General features: G+C 38.9%; 1 long non-coding RNA gene across 10 annotated transcripts in view; it reads right to left on the bottom strand.

The window, feature by feature from the left end:
- Positions 1-26,740, bottom strand: part of LOC147581049 (uncharacterized) — a 530,577-nt gene that overhangs the window by 498,848 nt on the left and 4,989 nt on the right. Inside the window, exon 1 of one of the 10 annotated variants that reach the window (XR_015251346.1) lies at positions 18,947-19,413. The exons of 2 other annotated variants lie outside the window; for them this stretch is intronic. This is a non-coding gene — a long non-coding RNA (uncharacterized LOC147581049). Of the gene's footprint in view, positions 1-18,946; positions 19,414-26,740 lie in introns of those variants that run through there. 7 more of the 10 variants (XR_015251345.1, XR_015251354.1, XR_015251353.1 and 4 more) reach the window with 7 other exon arrangements.

Here is a 26,740-nt window from a genome sequence, read left to right as displayed (position 1 = left end):
AATCCAGCTTAGTTCTGTCATTAGGTGTCATTATCTTACTTTAACTTCAGTGATCATATTTTCTTGCTATTTAGCCAGACTGTAGTGGTTCTCAATGTTGACTTTCAAAAAAAATGCTTATAAATTTATATAAATAAAGTACTTAAAACAGTGCCTGAAAGAATGCAATATACACTAAGAGATATATAAGTGCTTATCATTATTATTATTATTATTATTATTATTATTATTATTATTAAAAAGCCCTGGACTCCACTGAAAACCAAATAACTTAATTGATGGAGTGTGGATGCTACCATCAGAGTACCTGAGCCCACACAACTGGTATTTTTCAAAGCTCTCCCTGTGATTCCATTGAGCAACCAATGTTGAGAACCATTGAGGTTAACCAAGTGCCAATAAGACAAATTCCATGGCTTAAATCTCAGAAAAGTGGACCAGTTCCATTCTATGCCCCATTGATAAGAACAGAATTTACCAGGGGTGCATGGGTGTCTCAGTCAGTTAAGCATCTGACTCTTGCTTTCAGCTCGGGCCATGATCTCATGGTTCATGGGTTTAAGCCCCACATCAAGCTCCATGCTGACAGTGCAGGGCCTGCTTGAGATTTTCTCTTTCCTTCTCTCTCTGCTCCTCCCATGCTTGTGCTCTCTTGCTTGCTCTCTCTCTCTCTCAAATAAATAAATAAAAACTTTAAAAAAAAGAAAAGAATCTACCATGTGCATGTCAAAGACGACACACACAAAAAAAGTAAGATGATCTCTACCCTCAAGCCACTAGCAATCAGTTAGGTGAAACAGATCATAGCTCAATTAATATAGAGAGATCAATTCTTTAAGGAAAGAATAGTTATATTAACTAAGAGCATGAGCCAGAAAAAGAAAAGATAAAGCCAATTCTACTTGGATAAAGTCAGAAAGGCTCCCAGAAAAATGAAAATTTGAGCTGACCCTTAAAGGATGAATGGGATTGTGTGTTAAGTGGAAAGAAGGGAAAGACATACCAGACAGAAAGATATGTCTAAAATTTACAGAAAGGGGAACAGCATACAGTGTTCAAGGACCTATGAAGAAGTAAAGGAACTGAAGCAGAAGTACTGAAGGTAAAGCTGGACAGATCAGAAGGGCCTATAAAACCAGGCCAAACAATTATGACTATTCCCTATAGGTAAAAGGGATTTAAGGAAGATGTGTTTTTAAAAAACAGTAACATAGGGGCACCTAGGTGGCTCAGTTGGTTAAGGGTCTGACTTTGGCTCAGGTCATGATCTCACGGTTCATGGGTTTGAGACCCACATCAGGCTCTGCACTGCTTAGGATTCTCACCCTTTCCCTATCTCTCTGCCCCTCCCCAACTTGTGCTTCATCTCTTTCTTTCTCAAAATAATAAATAAACCTAAAAAAAAGTAACATAATTATATCTACAACTTATATGTCCTCTGTCTTCATGTATCAAGGGCAGCAATAAACCTACATATTAGGCTTAGGCTCTCACATGGTCAGGCTGACATGTTCAGTTGAAACCAGCTTTTCTACTGTGCTTTCACATAGTTCTCTTATGGAATAAAGAGAAGATACTTTAGAAATTAAGTTTTTAATCATAAGTCAAACTAAGCTAAGAAAGTTTTTCTATAAGTTTCCTTTTCCCTTGTATTTTCCATGGGAACAAGTAAAGGAAACTTTGTTTTTGTTTTTGAATGGAAGCTTATACATTAGATTCATTCAAGATTTTATATAAAATTGTACTGCAAAAAAAAAATGAGAAGAGAAAGTGTGATTCTCACAGATAAAAGAAAATGACTCCCAGAGGAAGTACCTCTAGGAAGGGATAATTGAAATTGTATGTTTCTTAACAGAAGCTTTTAACAGAAGTTTTCTTTCAAAATAAGTCTACACATAAGAATTGGTTTATTTAAGGTAGGAGGTGAAAGTATCACTTAAATAATAACATTATCAAATACTGATTGTTGGCCTAGTATATGATTAGTACTGAGCTCATTGTCCTTACTAGAAGGATGTCAGTACTATTTGTGAAGTCTAGTTTACAGGTGAGGATACTGAGGATTAATACTATTAAGTAAGTATTAATTTTACCATACTTGGAAGCTAACAAACTATCCTTCAATTGTCTCATTGAGGCTTGTGGAAGACATGAAACCCCTGAGTCAGAGACAAAGGACTTATTCACAGCACTAGCAGTAGCCAGAGTATTAACATTTTCTTTTGTCAATTTCCTGAATCTTAATTCCCATACAACACACAAAGAGGGTCAGGTAACAACACTTGCACATGCATAGACTGAGTTAGAGGAATGTTATAATGTGTTATAAGAATTTTTACAGTCTGTATTATAAGAATTTTTGTAATGGACACGAAGCATGCCTACCCTTTGCTCTGGAAGGAAACACTATCTTTATCTTCAAAGGTTAGTCACTATACAAACATGCTTGAAACAAAGTCTAAAACAAAGGCAGTCAGTGCCTCTGCTTGAAATATGTGAAGACACACAAGACAACCATGGAGAACTATCTCCCAGCAATAAGTTGACCATGTTCACATAATCAGTAAGTGATAGAACCAGGATCTGAACCTAAGCCCATCTCATTGGAGCAGCAGAGCTCTTAAAGTATCAGGAAGTAAAACATGAAGGACACCTTGACTTTTGTGGAACTTGAGAATCTAGATCTAGTCATTATAGAAGAGGACGAACCAAAGAGACTTCCAAGGAGCTACAACCGTCAACGTTGGTTAAAAATATCTCCTTTCTATGGGGCGCCTGGGTGGCTCAGTCAGTTCAGCATCCAACTTCGGCTCAGGTCATGATCTCATGGTTCATGAGCCCATGTGGGGCTCTGTGCTCCAGCTTGGGGCCTGGAGCCTGCTTCAGATTCTGTCTCCCTCTCTCCCTGCCCCTCCCTGCTCATACTCTGTCTCTCTCTTACAAATAAAAATAAACAAAAAAAATTTAAAAATATCTTCTTTCTAGGGGCACCTGGGTGGCTCAGCCCATTAGGGCTCCCAATACTTGATTTCAGCTCAGGTCATGATCTGATGGTCTGTGAGTGTGAGCTCCCCAGCTGGCTCTGCACTGACAGTGCATAGCCTGCTTGGGATTCTCTCTCTCTCCCTCTTTCTCTGCACCACCCCTGCCTTCTCTCTCTCTCTCTCTCTCTCTCTCTCTCTCTCTCTCTCTCAAAATAAATTTTTAAAAAACTTAAAAAAAAAAAAGAATATCTCCTTTGTAGAGGTAGGAAAAGGACAAAAAAATATCTCCTCTAGAACATCACAGATCTCTTTATGCAGTGAGGAAAGTTTGAAAGACATAGTGACGTAACAGTGCCAGAAACAAACAAACAAACACCCTAGGATATTCTTGGATGTTGTCTCCAGATGCTGAGTTTTAACAGTACTCTGACTTTAACAGTAGTGAAAGATATTTAAATACTATGTAAATAGTGTACCATTTTCCCACCATAAGCTATTTTGGGGCATTAGGCTCTCAGTTCAGGAGATATTAAAGTATGGAAAACATGATCATAATTTATGTCTTCCTTCAGTGTTAGGACTCAGAGAATTTCTTATTTTATATTCAGAGGTGAACAAAACTATTGTTTCAAATATAACAAAAGCCCACATCTGTTCTTGTGCAAGCTTCTGGCTACATCAGGGATTGTAGATAGGCATGCAAAGCCACACCCTATCCTAGTTCAAACACATCTGGCATTCCTGTCAGTCTTGTCCTTGTCCTAAGCAGCTGCTCAGGAGCTCACTGTGGAGAAGACCATGTTGCTGCAATTGGGGATCTAAGTCAAAGAAAATTCCTACTTCCCTACCAATGACTATGTGTAGGGAGATACAGACTGTTAGCTAATGATAAGTGGGTCTCCACCTGTCCCATATCCATACCCAATGTTTTGGTCATTGCAATGTCCCCTGCTAAATGTAAATACTGTTTGCTGACCTCTTAGAATAGCAGTGCTAACTTGGAAAAGAGAAAAGGTTTCATCTGATCTTGACATGTAAACACTCAGGGTAAGCCTCAGCAGGAATCCTAGCTTTAAGAGTTTTAGACAAGGCTACACCATGGCCAAAGACTCATTTCTGCACACTGCAAAGGCCAATTTCCTGTTTCATGCTCTGTATGCAGCCATCCTCAACAAATGAGACCTGCTGAAGATCCCTTTCTGTTTCTGAGAAACAAAGTGTTAAGTCTGACATGGGTCAGTGAAATCATTTTTTGCTTTAGAGCATGCCCAAGAAGAGGAGGAGATTAATTCTCTCTTCCAGGATTTGAAATCTGTCCTGAATCCATGGCCCATGCAGATGCTGGTATGCTTCTTGGTATTTGGGGATTTCTTGCTGATGAATATAATACAGCCAAAGACTTGCTTGGCTGCAAAGAGAAACCAGAGAAAAATAAAGATTTGCTTTCGTTGGTAACATATTGTAGGGTCAGGATGTTGTTCTAGTGACTCACTTGAAAAAAAAATGTGGTAGGAAAACTAAATTCAACCTCATGACACAGTGTTATGGCTTTTGTTTAACAATAATTCCAGCCAATTCACTGGCCAGGATTCTTTTTATATAGGTTGGGTCTACATGATTGCAAAATATCCAGTACATTTAATTCTAAAATTTGACTCAGTAATCCATTTTGCTTATAAAATGTTAAACCTGATCTGAACCAATTTGAACAAATAATACATGGGAGCACATACAGTGAGTAATTATTTGGTTAACTGGCCTGAAATTTTGGGGTACTTTGGTGTTCTATAGACAGATTCATAGAACCCATTGTTCCTAGAACCCACTACCCAATATCATCTCTGCTTTCTGGCTTCGAGGTTAGAAAATATATTTCTCAACTAGAGTAGCCCCACTGTCATTAAGGTGGCAGAGGAGATGGGTGGAAGGATGTAACAGACCATCTCAGGTCCCAGCTTTCCACATTTGAGGCATTCTGCTAAGCACTTAGTATTTTTTACACCCCTTTATTTAAGTCTTTGTTATAGTCTGAGTTTTTAAATTTATATTAATGATTCTTCCATAACCATAATTCATGACATATGCATCCCACCCAAGCCATGTTTCCCACCTGTTACCTTCCTGTGGAACAGCATTTACTTCCAGCTTCACTTCTCAAATATTATCTATACTTTGAGGTCCAGTTCAAATCTATCTCTTCTATAAAAACAAGTATGAATTCTCTCTTGTACTGGGCAACGATGCACCTGGCTACAAATTAAACTATGTTTATAGCTTTATATAGCAAGTTCTGCCTTATGTTATAATTCTTTGTCTCCATGTCTGCGTCACCACTAAATTGTTAACTTCTCGAGCACTGCACTTATGTTTATCCACAGGGGCCCATTCTTTTCTTTTTTTTAAATTTTTTTTTTAATGTTTATTTTTGAGAGAGACACACACAGAGCTTGAGTGGGAGAGGGGCAGAGAGAGGAGACACAGAATCCGAAGCAGGCTCCAGGCTCTGAGCTGTCAGCACAGAGCCCGATGTGGGGCTCGAACTCACGGACCATGAGATCATGGCCTGCACCGAAGTCGGACGCCCAACCATCTGAGCCACCCAGGCATCCCCACAGAGGCCCATTCTTGTTGCATTTCATATCTCTATACCAGCCTCAGTTATTCACCTAGGGTAGGTAAGTGAAAAATATTTTTTGAATTTAATGATGCACACATCCTCCAAATAAATATACCAGATGACAAAGTGGTGGGAGGTGGGAGGGAAGGGGGAATAGCAGGGAGGAGAAGGAGGAAGAGGAGAGTGAAGAGAGTGTGAAATTGGAAATCCAATCTGATTTAACATCCAATACATAATTATTCATATCAGCAACTATCATGAGGATAAACCCAAAAGCAACTGCTCTGCATTTTAAAATGCCTCATTTTCCCTTTAGTATCTTTATTTACACACAAACAACATTTACTTTCTTCCTGATTGAAACATGAACATTTCTACTTGGCTTTCTTTTGCACAAACAGCTTCAGAACAAACCAATTCTGCTAATCAAGTAAATTTTCTCACTTCCCCTGACCAACAACCCCATCCTTTGTGTTAAAACAATAATTTGATGCCTAAATACTGCCTTCCCTCAAGGCAATGAGGGGAGAAGACAAGAGCCAGTGAATGCTATAATATATAACAGCATCATCAGTGAAATACAATTCACGTCAGTATGGAAATGACTCTGAGTGGGTGGTTACTGCCACAAAGGAAAAGTACATACTCAGAAATGAACTAACTGTAACATAGGAGTGAAATGTTTTCATAATCATAAAGAGATACTCCTATCCTAAATGCATTTTTAAATAAGATTCAGTATTCTTGGGGAATTCAGGAAGCATATTTTTTCAGAGTTAGTGACTGACCCATTGGGAATTCTACTTTAAATGTGGGGAATGTTCAGGATTCCTGCTTCATCATCTATATTGATAGTTGACACTCTTTCAAATCTATTACCCAGGAGGTTTGATGGTTCTGTTTTTTTTAATAGAGATTTAAACAGCCCCACCATTTTTATTCGGTTTGATTATTAAAAACAGAATCTAGGGATTTTACACTATGCATCACATATCGTGAACCTTTGCTCTTGCCAATACCGTACTTGAGATTTCTAACACTTAGCAATTTTCTAACATTGTGGTTGAGATCATCTTAGAAAGACCTACATTTATATTTTCCCCTTGTGATGCAAAATCAGTACTTGACTGGCTGAGAAAAAGTGAGGCACTCCATTCATGTTAGACTGCTGAGTGAAAATGCAAACAAGTAGGCAGCAAATCTTTGCATGTTATGGAAACACAGAAGCTAAAAAAAAAAAAAAGGCTTGCTGATTGTTGACTTGCTTGCTGGAAATATTAAATTTGTCCAGTTTTCAGGTTTTTTAAATCTCATCTTTCTACACTTGTTTTTATGAAGAGTTTCATATAAAGCATGCATAATTACCAGAAGAAAATCTATAGTGTTCTTACAACACGTCACACAAGAATTTCCATCTAACTTTCCACATGCTTTCTGCAAAGTCAAATCTTTTTTTCTTTTTGTATTTCTCTCTGTCTCTCTGTCTCTCTGTCTCTCTCTCTCTCTCTCTCTCTCTCTCCCTCCCTCTCCATCTCCCTCCCTCTGTCTCTATTTTGGCCAATAATAACATGATCAAATAATCTCCAGCATGTATCAGTGAAAACACCTGGGATGTGATAAAAAAAAAAAAAAGATAATGTGGCAAGGAGAACTAAAAATAAAGCAAAATCTCTAGACCTTATGATTCTCCCCAAAGTTGCCCACAGGTCAAAACATTGGTTTCAGTGCAGAGGAAATTAGCTGTAATTGATACAGAGGAGCTTGAAGATTTAATCATGTGCTTGAGTGTGTAGTATGTTTTTCATAAAGGACAGCTGCATTCTCACCCACAGGCACCCTTGCCCTTGCCTGCCACAGGGCACCACATTCTTCAAGGACTTCCTTGTCCAGGACAGATTCTCAAACTTGAGCATGCTCTGGAGTGAGCCCCCCAGAGGACTTGTTAAAAGGCAGACTCCGGGGCCCACCCACTGCTTTCGGATTCACTGAGTCTGGGGTCCAGCCTGAGGATTTGGATTTCTAAGAAGTCTCCGTGGGCAGCTGAGGCTGCTGGTTGCTGCCCACATTAGAGCAGCTCACCGGACAGCTCTGGTGAGGCAGTGAGTAAAGGAGCTGGCAGAGAGAGAGCCATGGAATGGAGCTGAGACTGCAAGGCCTGAGAAAGAAGGGGCTTCCCAGCAGTCGTTTTGCGAGGGAGAATTACAGTCTCAGAAATACGCCATGTGGTCACACTGAACCAAGGGATATGAGGATGAAGGAGACAACAGAAAAAGGAAAGAACTGCGATAAAAACTTATAAGGGAGTACAGATCTTTTACCTCTTTAGTGAGGCTTATTCCTAGCTATCTTATTGTTTTTGGTGCAGTTGTAAATGGGACTGATTCCTTGATTTCTTTTTCTGCTGCTTCAGCACTGGTGTGTAGAAATGCAACAGATATCCGCATGTTTATTTTATATCCTGTGACTTTGCTGTTCATGTACTAGTTCTAGCAATTTTTTTGGTGGAGTCCTTTGGGTTTTCTACAGAGTATCATGTTGTCTGCAAATAGTGAAAGTGTGACTTCTTCCTTGCTGATTTATATGCCTTTTCTTTCTTTTTGTTGTCTGATTGCTGAGGTTAAGACTTCCAGTATTATATTAAATATCAACGGTGAGAGTGGATATCCTTGTCTTGTTTCTAACCATAGGGGGAAGGGTGTCAGTTTTTCCCCTTTGAGGATAATATTAGGTGTGGGTCTTTCACATACAGCTTTTATGATGTTGAGGTGTGTTCCATCTATCCTTACTTTGTTGAGGGTTTTTATCAAGAATGGATGTTGTGTTTTGTCAAATGCTATTTCTGCATCTATTGACAGGATCATATGGTTCTTATCCTTTCTTTTATTAATGTGGTGTATCATGTTGATTGATTTGTGAACATTGAACCAGCCCTACAGCCCAGGAATAAAGCTCATTTGATCATAGTGAATGATCCTTTTAATGTACTGTTGAATTCAATTTGCTAGAATCTTGTTGAGAATTTTTGCATCCAGATTCATCATGGATATTTGCCTGTAATTCCCCTTTTTAGTGGGGTCTTCGTTTGGTTTTGCAATCAAGGGAATACTGACTTCATAAACTTAACTAACGAAGTAAAAGATCTCCACTCTGAAAATTATAGAAGGCTTATGAAAGATACTAGGGGCGCCTGGGTGGCGCAGTCGGTTAAGCGTCCAACTTCAGCCAGGTCACAATCTCGCGGTCCGGGAGTTCGAGCCCCGCGTCAGGCTCTGGGCTGATGGCTCAGAGCCTGGAGCCTGTTTCCGATTCTGTGTCTCCCTCTCTCTCTGCCCCTCCCCCGTTCATGCTCTGTCTCTCTCTGTCCCAAAAATAAATAAATGTTGAAAAAAAAAAAAAAGATACTAAAGATTACACAAAGAAATGGAAAAAAACATTCCACACTAATGGATTCGAAGAATATTCTTAAAATGTCTATACTACCCAAAGAAATCTCCACATTTAATGCCAATCTTATCAAAATACCACCAACATTCTTCACAAATCTAGAACAAACAATCTTAAAATTTGTAGGGAACCACAAAAGACCCCAAAGCAATCCTGAAAAAGAAAAATAGAACAAAACTGGAGGCATCACAATTCTGGATTTCAAGCTATACTACAAAGCTGTAGTCATCAAGACAGTATGGTATAGGCACAAAAACAGACACATAGATCAATGTAACAGAACAGAAACCCCAGAAATGGACCCACAACTATATGGTCAACTAATCTTCAACAAAACAGGAAAGAACATCCAAGGGAAACAAAAGCAAAAATAAATTGTTGGGACCTCATCAAGATAAGAAGCTTCTGCCCAGCAAAGGAAACAATCAACAAAACTAAAAGGCAGCCTATGGAATGGAGAAGATATTTGTAAATGACATATCTGATAAAAGGTTAGTATCCAAAATCTATAAAGAACTTACCAAACTCAGCACCCAAAAACAAACAACCTAATTAAGAAACGAGCAGAAGACATGAATAGACACTTTTTCAAAGACATCCAGATGGCTAACAGGCACATAAAAAGATGCTCAACATCACTCATTATTATGGAAAGATAAATCAAAACCACAATGAGATACTACCTCACACTTGTCAGAATGGTTAAAATTAACAACACAGAACAAACAGATGTTGCTGAGAATGCAGAGAAAGGGGAACCATCTTACACTGTTGGGGGGAATGCAAACTGGTGTAGCCACTCTGGAAGACAGTATGGAGGTTCCCCCAAAAAGTAAAAATAGCACTACCCTATGATCCAGCAATTACACTATTAGGTATTTACCCAAAGAATACAAAAATACACATTTGAAGGGGTACATGCACCCCAATGTTTGTAGCAGCATTATCAACAATAGCCAAACTATGGACAGAGCCCAAATGTCCATCGCTTTATGAATGGATAAATAAGATGTACTATAAGTATATACAATGGAATATTAGCCATAAAAAATAAAATCTGGGGCGCCTGGGTGGCTCAGTCGGTTGGGCCTCCAACTTCGGCTCAGGTCATAATCTCGTGGTTTACGGGTTCAAGCCCTGCATCAGGCCCTGTGCTGACAGCTCAGAGCCTGAAGCCTGCTTTTGATTCTGTGTCTCCCTCTCTCTCCGCCCCTCCCCCCTCACGCTCTGTCTCTCTCTCCTTCAAAAATAAATAAACATCAAAAAAATTTGTTTTTAATAAAATCTTGCCATTTGCAAAAACATAGATGGAGCTAGAATGTATTATGCTAAGCAAAATAAGTCAGAAAAAGATAAATATCATGTGATTTAACTCATATGTGGAATTTAAGAAACAAAACAGATGAACATATAGGAAGGGAGGGAAAAGAGAAGGAAAACAAACCACAAGAGACTCAAGAATAGAGAACAAACTGAGGGTTGATGGAGGGAGGTGGGGAGATGGTGGGCTAGATTGGTGATGAGTATTGAGGGCACTTGTAATGAGCACTGGGTGTTATATGCCAGTGATGAATCACTGAATTCTGCTTCTGAGACCAATATTGTACTGTATATTACCTAAAATATAAATTTAAAAAAATTTTTAACTTACAAGAGAAAAAGAGAGCTCACACACCAAGCCTTTCATAAATGACAGCAGCAAAGACTGATTACAAGGAAAATTATCCTGCACCATAAATATGATCATCCTCCAGCCCTCTAAGGGGAAGTGATGGAAGCTCCCTCATATACTCAAGCAAAACAGGTATGAATCTCAGTCCACTGACTGCAGTGTACAAAAATTACCATGTTCCTGACTATCCAGTACTCAACTTTATTGCCAAATCCAAGAGCTATGCCAGCTGGGAAAAATGTGACCTCAGTTATGTGTGAGGTGTCCTCCTGACCCAAAGGTTGTGAAACTGAAAGTTCAAGGACCATACCTAGGCCCAGGCGTGGCACAGAGTTTAGTACCGGTCATCAAATATTGGTCCTCAATCCACATAGATCATAGTTGGGATGTCATGGATTTTGTTCCACATCCAGGATCTGCTGCTTCTTTGTAACACATTACCATGAGGATCTCTGTAACCTTTCTACAAACCAGTCTGACCAAAAGTCCTACAGGGCAATTCTCCTCTGCATGCTTGCAACGTCCTCCCAGAAGGCAAAATTATCCACTGCTCTGGGATCCACTGCCCACTTCTCTCCACCCTTGGGTTGGAGAGTGATCTCTTTCCAGTGTGTGGTTGACAACAAAGCCCAGAAGTCTCCATGTCTCCACCTACATGTCTCTGGGGTCCAAGAACCCTTTTCTCTTTTTTACTTTCTTTACAATTTTCTAAATTTTCAGGATTTGTAAGTCCAATTGTCTGAGATTCCAGCACTTTCAGGGGCCACAAGAATAAAGTAAACTTAAAAAGTAGGTCAGGTATACACGATAAATAGTGACGGAGAGTGTTGTGCACTGGAGTGCACATTAATATTAAATTAATTAAATTTAATTTATTAATACATTAATATTAAAGGCATTAATATTAAAGACATTAATATTAAATTTTTTTAACTGTAGAGGCCAATGACACATATATTTGGGCCAATGGATAGCAGGCTTCTTGTTTGAACTTCTTGAACTTGGTTCAAGTTTATGGAAAACAAAGATGTGATGTCTATTTCTTCTTTCCTCTTGGCTATTCCTGAGGCACTGTGCATCCCACAGGCACTATTTTCTTGAAGACAACATTTGTGGCTGTCTTGTTCATTGTTGTACCCCCAGCTCATACAACAGTGCTTGGCACATGGTAAATGACCTCAGTAATATCTTTTGAATGACTTAATGAATGAATAAATAAATTAATGCATAACAGAAATAAGTATTGTATTATTTTAAAAGTTACCTAGCTCATATTATCTTTAGCCTGTACAAATCACACTAATGATCAAATGCCACATCGTACAAAAGAGCAGACAGCACAGGGATCAAATACAAGGGACCCTCTTGAAGTTATATATTTCCATGAGAGGCAAGACCTCTTCTTTGCAACCATCCACCTTACCACTGCCTGCTCTTGGTACTAAAATCATAAATTCCTGAAGAAATGTTGAATGTATTGGACTGAAGCTAAGTTAGGCAAATATGTTTATGTCTAAATATGGCCAGCATGGTGGCTAAAGTGAAATAGAAACTTGAATAATATGATGCATTATAGATTTCAGAGATTTTCTTTAAAAGTCAAGAAATAACTTGAGGAATCCAAGCTTAGAAGTTAAAAACTTGATCTGAACTTGTGTGTGCTGTGCTTCTCACATTGACTAAAAAGCGCTCTAACTTGACTTTCCCTTGGGAAACATTATCACAACATTGCTACCATCTATTTGCCTTTCTGCTTCAGCCAGCCACCAGAGTTCATGGTTTTCTGCCTGCAGCTTCCTCTTTTATCTGAGGCCATTCTATGAGACCCTGATCCACTGGAAAGAAACGTAATCGTCTGATCTGCATGGTTGCTTCCACCCATGGATTGCTTCCCTTGGTGAAGCATTTAGCACTAAGCCAGGAGCATACAAGCTCTGATAAAACACTCCAGAGGAAGAGAGGATTTGCTATTGCAGCTGTTCATTATTTGTTAACCTCTGCAATGTTTGTCCTGTTAGTATTGTCCAGTTTGAGGAATATTTGGTAAGAGAAAAAACATGTTTTAGAGTCCATATGTCCTTATGCATAGATATCTGGGAATTCTTATTGTTCATTTTTTTTTAACGTTCACTTATTTTGAGAGAGAGAGAGAGAGAGAGAGAGAGAGAGAACGCGCATGCGCACAAGCAGGGAAGGAAAAGAGAGAGGGGGAGAGAATCCCAAATAGGTTCCATGCTGTCAGCACAGAGCTCAACATGGGGCTCGATCCCACAAAATGTGAGATCATGACCTGAGCCAAAATCAAGAGTCTGACGCTTAACTGACTGAGCCACCCAGGTGTTCCTGTTTATTCTTACTTTGTAGCAAAGATTATCTCTACATATGTGGACCCCAGGATCTTTATTTCAGTTAGGCGCACCTTACAGGCTACCTTCTCCATGCACCGCTGATCCAGGACATTTTATCACTTGAACTGTCCCTGCTGAGAACAATGCATAAGAGCTGCAACCTGTATCACCATGTGGTAGAAAGACCATGAGATTTGGGGTTAGGGGGTCTGGGTTGAGTTAGGGTTCTACCACCTAACCACATAGATTTGTTTAATCACTAACCTCTAAAACATGCGTCTTGAAGATTTAAGAAAAGAGTCTGTAGGAGGGTTTTGAAGTGCAAATGAAATAAAAGTATGAGGAAGCACTTTGTAGGAAGTAAAGCACAATAAAAGTGTTAGTCATCCCTGTTGATGGTATTAATGTGATTAGTAGAAACAGAGTGGGAAGAAAGAGAAAGATGTGCTTGGGAGATTAATCCTGGTAGCGGCAGGAAAGACAAAGGCAGAGCTACGGGACTCTGAGAAAAGTGGTGGTTGTGGGGCAGGGGGGACATGAGATCAGGGAACCAAGCCTGACTAACCACTGTATGATTAATCTGCTCGTCATTGTCCTCAAGAGAATAAACCTGGCCTGCAAAAGAGAGGGGGTGGAAAGATGAGACACCCGCTGTGAGACCTTAGCACTTTGTCATCTTTCCCACAAAGCAGGTTCCATGAAATCATTGAAGATGGAGGAAGAAATAAGTTTGAACACAATGTAAGGGGTATAAGCAAGTCTGAGAAGAAATCATAAGTGTGACCATGCTGGCCCTTTCTGCAGCTTACAGTTAATAATGGAACACTTTTTAATCACTTCTGCAGTCAGCTCAGACTCAGAAAGACCCACGCAGTGACAAAAGACTGCCAGTAACCTACACAAATGTCTGTCCTCCCACACTGTCCCCAACCCATCCTTCTCAGAACCCTGATTTTTCTACTCAGTATATTGCAACTCAAAACAGAAGACTACATTCCCAGCTACCCTGACACCTGGGGTGGGGTAGCGAAGATGGGACTAACTTCTGTCCATGACATATATTGAAAGTGTTTGTGAGACTTCAGAAAGGTCCCTTAAATGGAGCTGATTCAGCCTAGCAGGTTCCTTTCATGCCCTTCTTTCTCTGGCCAGCCACACAGCCATGATGCTGGACTACCAATCTTCTGCCATGAGTATGCTGTTTCTTACACCAGCCACAGTCAAGTTCCCACTAATCCATCTACATTTGCTCAAACAGCACCTCCAGAAGACAAGAGGGCAATGATGAGAACCATCATGCCAAGCCAAGCAAACTACAGAGCAGAGGCTATCCTAATGGCAATGTGAACCTACAAAATAGAGCTCTTGCAAATAATCAGACTGTATAGATAAGAGAAGATGCAAACTACAGGACACAGATTACTCTAGGTGAAAAATTCCTGCAATCTAGAGATTAGAATGAGCACCAGGACCAAAAAACATTCTTGTAGACCTAAAAGCAATACTATAGGGGCAAAAAAATGGATCTTGAGTCTGAAAACATGGAAGAAGAGCTCACCTCTGACAATCATGTACTGTAGGCAGAAAAAAATATCTGAGAAAATAAACCAAATTCATCTTGCCTTTTTTCTTTCTTAGATGTTGTAATTTTTACTCTATTGCTGTTGTTTTGGTGGTGTTATTGTTTTTCTGGATGGAATTCTCCAGAAAATACAAAGAAGGAGGGCTCTCTGACACAGAAAGCTATAAGAAGTACAAAAGCTAAGTTGCAAAAACTTCAGGATGCAAGAAAAAATAAAGAAGCAAGTGGAACTTCAAAAAATTTACAAATAATCCATAGGAAAATTTAAAGCACATTGGTAGCAGTAAGTAGTAGACTATATATTGGAAATTTGAAGTAGTAGGGGTGCCCCAGTGGCTCAGTTGGTTAAGCATCTGACTTCAGCTCAGGTCAAGATCTCATGGTCCCTGAGTTCAAGCCACATGTCAGGTCTGTGCTGACAGCTCAGAGCCTGGAGACTGCTTCAGATTCTGTGTTTCCCTTTCTTTCTGCTTCTCTCCTGCTCATGCTCGTGCTCTCTCTCTCTCTCTCTCTCTCTCTCTCTCAAAAATAAACAAACATTAAGAAAAAAAAAAGAACTCAGATTTTGATACCAGATAAAACTGGCCTTAAATCCTAGAATAACTGTTTCAGTGATTTTGGACAAGTTAGCCATTTCCAAATTGGGCTTAAAAAAAAAATTCCAGTATGTAGAAAATTAGGGGGAAAAGAGAGAAATGATAAGGAGGAAAGAAGACTGTGAAGCCAACATTCAAATAATTGCTACTCAAGTGTAAAGCAAATGAACAAAAATAATAACCAAAAATGTTGCAAAATAAAACTTCCCTGAACTGAAAAAAAGACCATCAGAATGAGACCAACAATGACACATCATCCTTCTCCCTCTTTTTTCACTTTAGAAATAAGAATCTAGGTAGAAAATATACATGTCACATACGAAAGCACAAAAATGCTTTGCCCTCTAAAATACCAAAAGTTAAAAGATGATGGTGAAAACCTGTAAATTTTTCTGGGATATAAATATATAATCCAACAAAATATCTCTCCAGCTAAAATGTGAGGAAAGGCATTCTAATATATACAAATTCAAATCAATAAATAAAGAAGAAAATTAATGTATTAGAAAAAGGGAGACTAAGCTTGATAAAGAAATCCAAGCTCTTGCTATTTGGAAAGGTAAGAAAAAATAATTCTGGAACATGTAATAATTCAAAAGAGGAAATACAAATATATATGAAAGAAATGAGAAGTGCTTTATAAACACAGATTGAAAAATTATAAAAATTTGAGATGTCAAGCAAGAAAAATCTGGATAAAATGTATAATTTTCTAGAAAGTTGCCAAAATTAATTCAAGAGGCAAAAATAGGCTGAAAACCATGATAAATAATGAAATAGTTATGAAAATGTACCCCTGAAATGGCAACTAGGACCAGATAGATACATGAGTATATTCAACAAAATCTTCAAGAAATAAAGAATTCTCATGCTGTTTAAATTTTTCAGAATGCATAAAAATATTTCATCTTCCCATGTCCTGATATAAAACCAGTATAACTCTCACATCAAAACTGATGGAAGCAGCTCAAAAAAGAAACTGTGGTCTAATGTGTTACAAACATAGTTATAACAAATTTAAATAAATGATATAAAAATCTGTTTGAACATAATATGTTTAACTTTTTAAAAAAATTTTTTTTTTTTCCAACGTTTATTTTTGGGACAGAGAGAGACAGAGCATGAACGGGGGAGGGGCAGAGAGAGAGGGAGACACAGAATCGGAAACAGGCTCCAGGCTCTGAGCCATCAGCCCAGAGCCCGACGCGGGGCTCGAACTCACGGACCGCGAGATCGTGACCTGGCTGAAGTCGGAGGCTTAACCGACTGCGCCACCCAGGCGCCCCAATATGTTTAACTTTTAAAACAGTCAGGGAAACATAAGTCCATGATAGGAAATTTTTTAAAATACACATCTATCAGCCCACCTTCTTTAAAAGGAGAAAAAGAATGAAAAAAAATGGCAAAATAGTTTGGACCTCCCAGTTAGGGTAGTAGACAATGAGAGAATCTGCCCACTCCAACACTTGATGAAAGGAACAAAAATACATGACGTAAACTTTGAAAAGAGGTGGCCAAACAAATAAATAAAAGAGGCTCATTTGCTCCAAGAAGTCTTTTAACCTTATCTGCATCTCTCAGAAGAAATGGTAGGGAAAGTAGATGATTCAAGTAAGTCCTCAAAATGTTACTAATATTTCTAAAAATAGAGAGGAAGCTGGGAGAGCAGGCTGCTGGTGAGAAAGTCAAGGGAGCTCTCTGGCAAACATCTCCACCAGAAGAACCCACAGAGGAAGAGAAAACTTCCAGGGACCACCATTCTCCCCCTCCCAGCTGGAGAGGAAATAATAGAGGGTGCTCAAGACCTCTGGCAATACACTGCAGAAATGAAGACGAAAGGTCAGATAAATAAGAAAAATATAAAAACTGTTCACAAGAGCCAAAACTTGAGAGATGAAGCAGAAGGTAAAACCCCTTTTGTCCCCCAGTTGACATGATAACGGGGCTACACCCACAGTAAGTGTTATCCTGAAGGGGGAAGAAGGGTGAATGCTCACAACTGGGAGAAATGTGGAAGTGAAACAAGGAAAATGAAGATTTTAAACAACCCATCTACTAGAAGCATAAGCTTCAAGGTCTCACACACAAGCCAGAAGACTGGTCTGAAGGGCTCAGGAAGAGAACACACTCCAGGTAGATGGAGTAGACTGTGAAACAGGAAATTTGCCCAAATCAGAGAAGAAAAAGCAGAGTCAGAGTTTCCATCATCCCTCCTCTCTTGACCTGAGGCTAGGGAAAAATTAAGTGCTAGCAACACCCAGATCTCAGAGTGCAGCTCTGAGAGAGAAAGACGAGAAGGAGAGGTCTCATGGAAAGGGGATCCTGGAAAATTCACAGACACACTTCCAGAGCAACCAAAGCATGTTAAGCACGAGCGAGACGAAAAGAAATGGCATTGCAATTATATAGAAGCACAACAGAAATACAGGGAAGAAAAGTGACATGACCTACAAGAGAGACAGAAAAATCTTACTTGGAAAGAAAACACATTCTAAGAGCTTAAGAGACTGTCTTACATTGACTCATTGTGTGCAAGGACTTAGTGGCAATATGAAGGGGGGAAAAATGAAAGCCCCTAAAACAACAGAAGTAGGTAATAAAGGCAGTCTGCAGAGATCAACTGGGACTGCGACGACACCATTAGAATCATTACTCCTCTAGTTGATAGATTAGAAAGAGCAAGAAGGAGCTAAAGTCATATTAATGGGATAAAGGAAAGGCTTGAGATAGTCCCGATATCAGAAAACAAGTTCGAAAGAAGCTGATAGAAGGCAAAGCTAGTATAACAGAAGGATATTTTATGCCTCTGTCATTGTGATGCAACATATAAAACAGAAGAAATATTCAGAAATATTAAAAAGAAAAGTCCCTGAAATGAGAGAGAAGCTCAGATTAAAGAACACAGCTTCTCTACTGAGGAAAAGATATAGAAGGATCAACATCACAAGGTATTAAGTATTAAGGCATTAACTTTCAAGGACAAAGAAATAAGTTTTCAGGCATCCAGAAAGAAAAAGCAAGTCAGTTAAAAGGATGGAAGTCAGGTTGGTTGCAGACTTCTCCACAGCAACATACTAAACCAGAAAACAGTACAGCAATATCTACAATATCTTGAGCGAAAAAAATTATACTATATCAAAATAGATTATAACCAGACACATGTGTTTTGGAATAAGGGCAACAAGCAGACAGGCCAAAAATGAAAGAACTTAGGAAATACAATACATAAGACCTTCCTGAGGGAAAAAACAAATGCAAATAAAGTAAGCCCACCAACAAGTGAATGGGGAAATCATAGTAAAAGGACTAGTTCCATACTCAGTGCCATAAAATAATAGAGAAATGTCAAAAAAAAAAAAATTCTAAGTCTGGTGTCCCACAGGATGAAGCAGAACATATATAAAGGGTCAAAACAGATTGGATTCACTGAATTAAAGAGCACACACATCACCAAAACAAGAGAGCTACAGTCAACTTTGCCTTAATAGAGTAAGAAACAGTTAAAAGGAAGTCATATTACCAGATCTTTGCTATTTTCAAGAAAATCCAGAAATCCAAACTTCTGTCTTAATTCTCCCAATTAAGGAAAATAAAGTCTGTCTGTTAGTGTTGGTTAGGACATCGAGGGCAGGGAAAGAGTGAAGAAAGGGGCAAACCGCTCCAGATTGGTAGGCAGCAGTTTTTAAAAAGCAGGGGAACTTACAAGACTTGTCTTCAGCAACTGCAAGAGAAGCCGCATACATCTCTGCACCTGCTGTCAGAATCTTAAGTTTATACAGAGGCCTTAACCGGCTATAGTCACGTATTCAGACCAAATAGCCTCAACAGCAACACACTCTCTCAAGCGTACGTCCTTGAAACAGTGTGATAATGGTGGGCAGAATGTACATTCCAAAGACAAGGGAGGAGCCTCTGGTTGCCTGCGCCCAGCTTAAGGGTGGACCCAAGGTCATGTCCTCTCGATGGCCTCCACCAAAGTTAGCTGGCCTGGCTGGTTGGTAACCAGTTTGTCACCTCTAAAAACAAGGTAAAATAAGACCTAAGAACGATGCCCACTCAGTCTAATCTTGGAGGCAGACAATCAACTGAAAACTTTCCATAGGAAAGAATTCATGGAATAGGAGTACTATGGACCCTCCTTGTACTTAATGATAGAAAGTGGGCAATAAATGATGTAGAAACTGTGATAAGACCAATGGTGAGCAGTGAATCAATTTAAATACAGAAGTAAAACTATGACTCTAGTAATTATCCTTGCCAAGTAACATAATGCAAAAAATATAAATCTTGGCAATGTAAAACAAATATATATAGCATATGTATATTATATATACAACTAACAGGTGGAAGAAAGAGAGGTGGGAATAAACATAGCATACTAAAAATATATGTGTAATTTTTAGAAAGATATTCCATTATTTCAATGTTCTCACGCATTTTCTTTTTTTTTTAATTTTTTTTAACGTTTATTTGTTACTGAGAGACAGAGAAAGACAGAGTGTGAGCAGGGGAGGGGCAGAAAGAGAAGGAGACACAGAATCCGAAGCAGGCTCCAGGCTCTGAGCTGTCAGCACAGAGCCTGTCGCAGGGCTCGAACTCACAAACCATGAGATCATGACCTGAGCCCAAGTCGGTCGCTTAACCGACTGAGCCACCCAGGCACCCCTCATGCCATCATTTTCTTAATCTTTCAGTGATTGTTTAAGAATTAAAATATGTTTCAGTAGGGGCGCCTGGGTGGCTCAGTCGGTTAAGTGTTCAACTTCGGCTCAGGATTATTCACAAAGCTAATATTTATCCACAAAGATAAATTTTATCCACAAAGCTAATATTACATAGGGAACAAAGATAACCATTTCACAGTTCAAAGAGTTCTGAGATCCATATTAGAGGTAAATACACAGTTCATTAACATATCTGAATGTGTATATGTATAGTCACATACTGAAATATTATAAGCAGGACAGTGTAGGAAGGTAAGACAGGTGTGAATGATAAATCATGTGGAGAAAAGAGTAGAATCTAATGGTAGAGAAATGAATTCACCGTGAAGCTAATGAAACTTAAGCTTAAGGGCTCCTCACTTACACCAGACACTGTCAAGCCCTAGGAGGGGGTGTACCAATGTGTTCACATAGTCATATAATTTTTTACAAAATTTGCAACAGTAGGATATTTTAACTTCAGTTAGTAGGGCTTCTGTCTTTTTCTACTCATTTTCCCCCACTGGCCCACTTTCCCTCCCACAGAGGGAAGTAGCCATGAGTATTTGTGGTTCAGCTACGGAGAAATTAAGTTGGGTACATTTGTTGGGCTTAGTGGAATACACTGATGTGATTCACAGTCATCTGTATATACTGTTAAGTTATTACCCTCCTGTTAAGTTATTACCCTCCTTCACAGCATAGGACTGGCTTCCAAAAATACTCTGCAATATACTTTGCCGACTCTTTCTCTCTTCTGACATGAAGGTGCAGGCTTATAGGATATGAACATGCCTACAGTTCACAACCCAGGGAACATGTGGATCATTTAAGGAGAACAAGACTTGAAAAGTATAGACTCAGAAGCCAGTCTGCAGAAAACTCTTCTGATCATCAGACCTGTAACACTGCAAACAGATGAATTGGCACCTTTGTATGCCTCAATTAGAAGTTTGTTTTTTTTTTCCCCTGGCAGAAGCAAACTTGATAAAGCAGAGTAAACAATTCTGACCACACTGAACTTTTTTTTTATAGCAACCATGAGAAATAGAATTTATCAGACTCTGTGTTTGTAGCACACAAACCTATAACAGAACTATAAACAGGAAGTACATCTGCATGTGAAATTCTGTTTCATGCATCCCAACTCTCAGTGACAAAGACACAAATTTCATCCAGCCATGTTAGAGGTAAGATTGAATTATCTGTCTGCCTTCTCCATAGAAAACGATCTTAGAAAATTGTTGTCCTGTAAAAAGGCAATCAGATCTTATAAAACTAAACATATTATTACCATATGCCAGTAATTGTACTCTTTAGTATATTCCCAAAGGAATTGAAAATTTATACACACATAAAAACCAGCACACAAATGTTTGTAGCAACTTTACTCATAATTGCCAAATACTAGAAACAACTTAGATGCTCTTCAGTAGTTGAATGGATAAATAAACTGTGGCACATCCAGACAATGCTACAAAGAAATAAGCGATTAAGCCATGAAAAACCATTGAGGAACCTAAAATGCATACTACCAAGTGGAAGAAGCCAAAATGAGAAGGCTACATATCATAGGATTCCAATATAAGATTTTCTGTAAAAGGCAAAACTATAGAGACAGTGAATAGATCGGTGGTTGCCAGAAGCTGGGGGAAGAGACGAATAGGCAGAGCATAGATGAATATATGTTATTACACTTGTGAAATGTCTAAACCTGTGAAATGTCCAACACCAAGAATGAACCTTAAAGCAAACTACAGACTGTGGGTGATAATGATGTGTTAACGTAGGTTCATCCTTGGTTAAAAAAAAGAAAAAAAGAAATGCAGGGCGCCTGGGTGGCTCAGTAGGTTCAGCACCAACCTCAGCTCAGGTCATGATCTCACAGTTCGTTAGTTTGAGCCCCGTGTCAGGCTCTGTGCTGACAGCTCAGAGCCTGGAGTCTTCTTCATATTCTGTGTCTTCCTCTCTCTCTGTCCCTCTCCCGTTTGCACTCTGTCTCTCTCTGTCTCTCAAAAATGAATAAATGTTGAAAAAATTTAAGAAAAAAAAATGCACCATTCTGGTGAGTCAGTAATAGAGGAGGCTAAGGGGGTTACCTAAGATATCTCTGTTCCTTTTTCTTCATTTTGTTGTAAACCTAAAAGTGCTCAAAAAAAAAAAAAATTAAGGCTTAAAAAAAAAAGGCAGAGACTATGCAGCCAAAAAATAATAAAGGTTAAAAAAAGGCATTATAGGGGCGCCTGGGTGGCGCAGTCGGTTAAGCGTCCGACTTCAGCCAGGTCACAATCTCGCGGTCCGTGAGTTCGAGCCCCGCGTCAGGCTCTGGGCTGATGGCTCAGAGCCTGGAGCCTGTTTCCGATTCCGTGTCTCCCTCTCTGTCTGCCCCTCCCCCGTTCATGCTCTGTCTCTCTCTGTCCCAAAAATAAATAAACGTTGGAAAAAAAAATTAAAAAAAAAAAAAAAGGCATTATAGAATGTAGCAGGCAGTTTATTAATATCGTTATTATTTTTTTCTTTTTTTAAGTTTATTTATTTATTTTGAGAGAGAGCACAAGAGGGGGAGGAACGGAGAGAACCCCAATCTACTGACGATGCACAGCCCGACGCAGGGCTCAAACTCATGAACTGGGAGATTATGACCTGAGCAGAAATCAAGAGTCGGATGCTCAACAGACTGAGCCACCAGGTTCCCCTTGCATTATTTTTCTGAATTTTATTATGTCTGTGGCAATTGTCAGCTTTTTTAATTTTCTGATTCAATGTGTTTCCTTTTCTCATTCTAAACACTTTCTAAACACTTCTGTATCTAATTTTGTATTTGGAATTTCGTATTCTTTTTAAAGAGGGCTCCAAAAATTGTAAGTAGTGGCCTCCATAAAACCTACATCTGTCTTTGTTCAGGGGAGGTAGCTTTAAGCAAAAGTGAATTTACAAAAGTAGTGAATAATACTCTTGAGGACCATTATCAAATCACCAAGGTCTCCAAATATCCTCAAAAGTGCTCAAAAGGAAAGAACTTGAGTAAGTGAGGGTTCTTTGAGACCCAGGTGTCACCAGGAGCTTACATGGCCTGCGCGGCCTAGAGAGAGGCCAAACGTGAATTCCACGTTTGGCATTGTCCCTGAGAGAGTTCATCCACTCTTCCCATAGCCTTCCCCTCAACATCAACAGATCACCTTCCTATGAGCCACCTTTCCTTACAGTGTTTGCACAGGTTTTTCTTAAGCATACCACAACAGAGCACATCATGACAGAACACGGTTGTTTACTAAGTCCCATGTGTAATATACAGGAAGGTGTACTTAATCATCCTGTCCTCATATCTTCGTCTCTCTTTCCCCGAAACACGGCAGAGCAACATAGCACACTTCTTCCATATGCTACTCCTGCAGCTGCCCCCTCTTCCCTGCTCCCCCAGTTTTACAAACCTTAACAACAGTGGCATTTGAGAAAAGCCTGGAATGTCTGGAGAGGTTCTGCATGACGGAAACTGTATTTAGAGAAACTAAGCACCAGAGCAAGCAAAGTAGGCCATAAACATCTGCCAGTGTCCTGCTGTCTGAAGCAAATGTAAATGGATTCCTGGCTTTTTTCAGAACCTTAGAGTCAACGATAGGATGTAGGTACAAACTTAGGGCAGATCTAACTCTAGCTCCTGGTTTAGAAACCAAGAAGCTCAATTTCTGACACTCATTCCCTAATTCTACCTCCTAAAATGACCAACCAAGGGATAAATGATGATATGGAGAATACTACTATGAATCACAACCACAGATTTCCATAGACAGACATTTTGTTCTCTATTATATTTTTTTATCATTATTTCTTTCCTCATTCAGGCAAGGATTTTGCCCAATTTAGTAATGAAGGAGCGGGGATCTAAACAAAGAAACATAGCTAAACAGCAATAGGAGTAGAATAAGTCTCTCGCTTGCAGTTTTTGGTTTGGTTTTGCTCTTCTAATCCAGGCAGATAACCAAAAACCAGGGCAGGGAAAAATGTGATAAAGAATCCAGTATGTTCAAGAACCCCAAGCCTGGTAGCTTCCTCAGTAGATGCCATTATTTACACAAACACAAATCTCTTGAAGTGAGATTTAAGATCTGAGCTAATAGTAGAAGTGACCAATTATAAATAAGTTTATTGAAATAAAAAAAATAATTATAGCAGTATTGTAAGTGTTTTGCCTTCAAAACATAACATAAAGTCATTCTAGAACTTTCTATGATAGATACTATTATAAAGCTTAACTAAATATCAGACATAAGAACATTGCTTTGAATTTTCTCTGATACATAAAAGCTGATTGCAATTACTTTAATGTTTTCTAGGATTGAAACATTATTAGTGAGAGAAAAAAGTCACTGTATTCATAAAATGTCAACATTTAATATTTCCTAATTCTTCAAGATGTTTCTATCAAACATTCTTTGGGTTAGGTAACACCAGGATAAAACTGACTCAGCTACTCTTTGGTGTATTTGTCCATTCATCTTCTATTATGTGACTAAAATACATGTTATTATCTAACAGGCTTATGTGGATGTCTCAATTCATACAACTTCAAAGAATGTTTATTAATGAGGATGTCATTCAATTGCATAGGTTCCGGAACATGAAGTTCCCAGCTGGGGGTGTCTAGTCTACCATCCTGCTTCAAAGAGCACAGAAACTCAATATCCAGTCCAGGGGAAAAGGTGATGAGTAGTAGTACGTTTGGCTAGATGCCACATTAGGAAGCCAGTGAAGTTTTGAAGTTAGTCATATTCTTCAGAGAACATGACTATTAATTGAACATCTACTATATCCTTAAATGGTTCTTGAAGTTGGAAGTTAAAGATATGTGAAGGGAATGTAGATGTGCAGCTAATTGGGCCTGGCTTTGGCACGTACCAACTTAGTGGCCTGGGAAAATTTACTCAGCCCCTTATGGTCCTAATATATATATATACCACTGTTAATATCTACTGGAGAATATTGTTCTAATGGTGAAATGAATGATATAAGCATTAGCAAAACAAACCCTCACAAACAGTTTCATTTATTTAAAAGCTCTGCTCAGCTCTGCCTATAATAAGAATCAGACTCAGCATCATTTTAGGGTATCACCAAGAATTCTCCAGAACGACACAATGAGTTAGGTCCACATTAAAATTCTCTTCGGAATTTGAGAAGAGAAAGTGACCACAGAGAAATGGTGAGAAAAGAAGAGGTGGGTGGGGAAGAGAGAGGAAAGAGAGGCCAAATATTTTCTTTTGTTCTCTCTCATGCTATTTCAGAGCAGAATATACCTCTAAATATAGTAGATTATTATTATTATTCTTCTTCAAAAAATCTGGAAGGAGAAATTGTAGCCACCCTCTGAAGTCTATTCACATGCTGTGGTAAAATGTATCTATCTGTGTGGAAATTACTGCAACTTTTTTTAATGTGCTCAGATTTCTCTTTGGAGTAAAATGGGTGCTAATACACAGAAACGTTGTGACAGCTCATAACCATCCATATATATTGCATGCACTTTGTAGGCCATCCGCAGCATATTTTAAATTCAAGCTGGCTTTGTCCCAGCAATTTACCACAAATATGGCTAACCAACAACTGGTGCGCTCTCGAAAAGCACAGATTTCAACATTAACACAAAGCAAAAGAAACTAAAAGAGGTGTTACACAATCAAAGAAAACTGATTTGAGAATTATCTACCAATTTTGTTTTATCTACACCACGACACTCTCCCCTTATGTGGATGGTAAGAGTTGCCACTATCTGCCCTAGTTATCTCCAAGGCTGCAGTGCAGATGATGAAGATTACTGCCAAGTCTGAAATTTAGAGACTGCATATTGGGCCTCTGAAAACCCTCTAGGGAAAGTAATTATTTTGCCTTTTGAACCTCTTGAGATCGTATGCAAACATACGTGCATGCGAATGCCTGTCGGTGTGCAAGTTTGTAAGAGGGTTTCCAAAGCTTTCCTCAGACTCTCTAAGGTCTATGATTCTGCCTCTTGATTATCATGGCCAACTTCATGAAGCTTCCTAATTTTGTTTTACCGATTGTCGTATAAGCCTACTGTATTTTCAGAGTTAGATATTTAGAAATGTAGAACAAGAATGAAAATATCACTTAACTCAGAACTACACAGAAAGCATTTATTGCCTACAAAAGAAACCAACATAATTTTTTCCAGAAAACCCTTAAGAAGTCAACTGAGCTTGTACCACTCAAATTTTAGTTCATGCATCTTTTTAGTACCTGCAGCCCCCAAACTTGTGTTTAAGGCGCAAAAGTTTACTTGTGTGATAGCACAGGTTTATAAAAACTACAAAGCATCCAGAAATGTAGTACCATTTCTAACCAAATCTGATTAGAAAGCAGAGGACAAATCTGAAGTGAAGCTGAAAACACCTCTGCTGTGCCTGGAGTGAATCTTTGAGCTGGAAGGCTGGAAAGTATCTCATTAGGCATCACAATTTTCACCTTTGGTAAACTGAGACCCTTAAATTTTAAATGAATTTTCCCCAAACTGCATTTCTCGTTAGTGACAAAATCAGTGCTATGACTCAATTTCTTTCCTTCTAGCCCAGTACTTATAATTTAAAATATTAAAACAAAATACAGTCAAATATAGTGTGTCATTCTTAATGACGATGATTAATAATTGTTAAATTCAGTTCTAATCAAGTTCGCCAAAATCTGTTCTCTGAATTTATACTCGTAAGTACATACTCTACTCCAAACCACCCAACTTCTTAGAAAATGTTAATATTTGAACACCCATCTTAAGTTTTTCTAAA

This window comes from Puma concolor, chromosome B2 (genome assembly GCF_028749965.1).
Source record: "Puma concolor isolate L17-30 chromosome B2, mPumCon1.1.hap2, whole genome shotgun sequence".
In the NCBI taxonomy this organism is placed as follows: domain Eukaryota; kingdom Metazoa; phylum Chordata; class Mammalia; order Carnivora; family Felidae; genus Puma; species Puma concolor.
This window is presented reverse-complemented; position numbering and strand designations above follow the sequence as displayed.